Below are 3,483 nucleotides of genomic sequence, written 5' to 3'. Positions count from 1 at the left end.
CTGGTACCTGATACAACAGAATGACATATGCAGAATGTAATATTGTAGTACAGGACTGAGGTTGATTGTTACAGACATATTTCCACTCTGATTATTAAATGGTTACATCCTAATTATTTATATAGTTATAATTGGTTTTTGTCTTTTGTTTTTTCCTGGCTGTGCAGCTTGGCATACGGAATCTTAGCTCCCTGACCAGGGATAGAACCCATGCCCCCTGCAGTGGGAGCATGGCGTCTTAACCACTGGACCTCCAGGGAAGTCCCCCTAATTATTTATATAGAACATTGGTCCAATAACAAAAACAGAGAACAGCAGCTAGAACTTTATCTCATTCAATGTTCAGTGATAAAAAGGTTAACCTTTCCTTCCATTATTTTCTGAAGATAACTCCTTTTTTTTTTTTCTTATTTAAATCTGATGGCAACTAAATTCTGGCATTTTTCCAAGCTACTGTACGAAGAGGATGCTGAAGGCCATCACAATACAGCATACTGCAACATAAGGCTTCTTCTGTTCACCAATTCTGGCACACTTCCAAAATATACCCAACAACCCAGTTTTATTTCTGTCCAGGAGACTGGGTGCCAAGGATCGGATATAAGCACAGGTACATATAAGCAGCAAGATTACAGTCAACAGACTCTAAAAATTGAAAATGGCAGACATAGGGCTTCCCTGGAGGCGCAGTGGTTGAGAGTCCGCCTGCCGATGTAGGGGACGCAGGTTCGTGCCCCGATCTGGGAAGACCCCACATGCCGCGGAGCGGCTGGGCCCATGAGCCATGGCTGCTGAGCCTGCGCGTCCGGAGCCTGTGCTCCGCAACGGGAGAGGCCACAACAGTGAGAGGCCCACGTACCGCAAAAAAAAAAAAAAAAAAAAAAAAAAAAAAAGAAAATGGCAGACATAGTGAGGCCGGCGAAGCCTCAGCCACATCCTTCCGTTGCTTCTTAATGCTCTATTTCTCTTGCATGGACTTTTCCGACTTAAAGGAAGACACACCACATAAGAGTTGTGAATTTAAATTTTCTTCGGGGTCTTACTGAGGACTATAGCCCAGGAGACAGTTACTCAGTTAGCTCTGAGGAAAATGCTCTGAAGAGGCAGGGGGGAATGCCAGTTTATACGTGATTTTTGGCTAGGGAATACATTCGGTCAAGCATACATCTTGGTAAAAGATTATTGCTGGTCACAAAGAACAAATATCTCAAGTTAATGCATTTAGTGCTTTTCTGTGTATGGGAAGATGCAAGAATCTGGAATCATTGAAATTCTTCCTGAGATATATATCTAAATATCTAAGGCCTGCTTGTCCAAAGCATGGAATGCCTCATACTGTTCTCCATTCTGAATTCCTCTCAGGGTGTACACTTGGTCAGCAACTGCGGTAGGTTACGACTTTATCCTTGTAGAAATGAGAGGCGAGCAAACTCTTTGTTCTTTATTTACATACTTCCCTGCTTTAATCTCTTTTCCTTCTTTCCTTCCTTCCCTCTTTTTAAAATTATTTATTTATTTTTCCATTACACTTGAATTAAGAGCAATTTATGAACTCCATAGACATTTCTCATAATCCAGAAGTTCTCTTTGTAATTTCTAGATGATTTTATTTTCACTAAAAGCATATATTTGGAATACCTCATTACAGGATGGGGTTGCTGGATAAAGAACAACTAAAATTAACTTTATTACAGCCAGCTATACTTTGTGTGTAAATCACTGGAATTTGTGGTGATTCCTCTCCCCCCGTCCAGGTCCAGAGTCATTGACTACTAAAACTGGAGGTCATCTGGTCCAGTCCTTTTATTTAGTAAAAACTGAGACCAGAGATAAAGGGATTTTCCTTGGAGTAAAAATTGCTTCAGGGACTTCCCTGGTGGTGCAGTGGTTAAGAATCCGCCTGCCAGTGCAAGGGACACAGGTTCAAGCCCTGGTCCGGGAAGTTCCCACATGCCACAGAGCAACAAAGTACGTGTGCCGCAACTACTGAGCCTGTACTCTAGAGCCCGCGAGCCACAACTACGGACGCCCGCGTGCCTAGAGCCTGTGCTCCGCAGCAAGAGAAGGCACGACAATGAGAAGCCCGTGCACCACAATGAAAAATTGCCCCCATTTGCCGCAACTAGAGAAAGTCCACACAGCAACAAAGACCCAACGCAGCCAAAATAAATAAATTTATTTTAAAAAATTGCTTCGATATTTCCCAACAGGGAACATTATAAAATGAAACAGTAATAGAAGAGGCTAACAAACAGCAAAAGAGTCCAATTTTTGTTTTATCTTCCTCCCTAATTTCTCTGCCTCCTTTCAACTCCCTTGCTGTGGTGAAATTCTCAAAAGATGAGGAAAAAGAGGAAAGAAAGGGCAAAATAGAAACTGGGTTTTTAAGTTTATTTTTGAATTTCCTTTTAAAACTGGGTTTTTGATTCCTGAAAAATTGAAACTTGTATATGGTAGATAATTTTCAGAACCCACACTTCTGAAACATCATGCTTATAGCATATGGCAGAACACTTTATGCTTGTTTTTATTTATTTATCTTTATTTTTTCATGCTCTCTGAATTTTATTCTTTTTTTTTGAACATTTTATTGGAGTATAGTTGATTTGCAATGTTCTGTCCCCTCTTTTATTTTTGTGACAGCTTTATTGAGGTATAACTCACATACCATACCAAAAAATTCATCCATTTAAAGTGTATAACTCACTGCCTTTTAGTACATTCACAGAATTGTGCATCTATTACCATAATGAATTTTAGAACACATTCATCATCCCCCACCCCCAAAACCCTGTACCTATCAGCAGTTAGTCCCCGGTACCCCCTCCCTCAGCCCTAGACAACCACTGTGCTGGTTACTTTTATGTGGTAACTTGATGGCCCATAGATTGCCTGGATATTTGGCCAAACATTATTGTAGGTATGTCTGCAAGGGTGTTTCTGGATAATGTTGACATCTGAATCAGTGAACTGAGTAAAGCAGATTGCCCTCCCTAATGGGAGTGGGCCTCATCTAATCAGTTGAAGGCCTGAAGAGAGAAAAATAAAAGCTGATTAAAAGGAAACTCCTCCTGCCTGACTCCTTTGAGTTGGGATATTGGTTTTCTTCTTGCATTTATTTTATTTTTTAAAATTTATTTATTTTATTTTTAGCTGCATTGGGTCTTCATTGCTGCACATGGGCTTTCTCTAGTTGCTGCAAGTGGGGGCTACTCTTCGTTGTGGTGCATGGGCTTCTCATTGTGGTGGCTTCTCTTGTTGTGGAGCACAGGCTCTAGGCACGCAGGCTTCAGTAGCTGTGGCACGCGGGCTCAGTAGTTGTGGCTCATGGGCTCTAGAGTACAGGCTCAGTAGTTGTGGCACATGGGCTTAGTTGCTCCACGGCATGTGGGATCTTCCTGGACCAGGGCTCAAACCTGTGTCCCTTGCATTGGCAGACAGATTCTTAACCACTGTGCCACCAGGGAAGCCCTCTTGCATTTG

General features: G+C 41.8%; 1 pseudogene; it reads right to left on the bottom strand.

Annotated features, from left to right (window-relative positions):
- Positions 1-405: 405 nt before the first annotated feature.
- LOC132485745 (protein kish-A-like) lies at positions 406-669 on the bottom strand (annotated as a pseudogene).
- Positions 670-3,483: the final 2,814 nt, after the last annotated feature.

This window comes from Mesoplodon densirostris, chromosome 3, assembly GCF_025265405.1.
Source record: "Mesoplodon densirostris isolate mMesDen1 chromosome 3, mMesDen1 primary haplotype, whole genome shotgun sequence".
NCBI lineage: Eukaryota > Metazoa > Chordata > Mammalia > Artiodactyla > Ziphiidae > Mesoplodon > Mesoplodon densirostris.
This window is presented reverse-complemented; position numbering and strand designations above follow the sequence as displayed.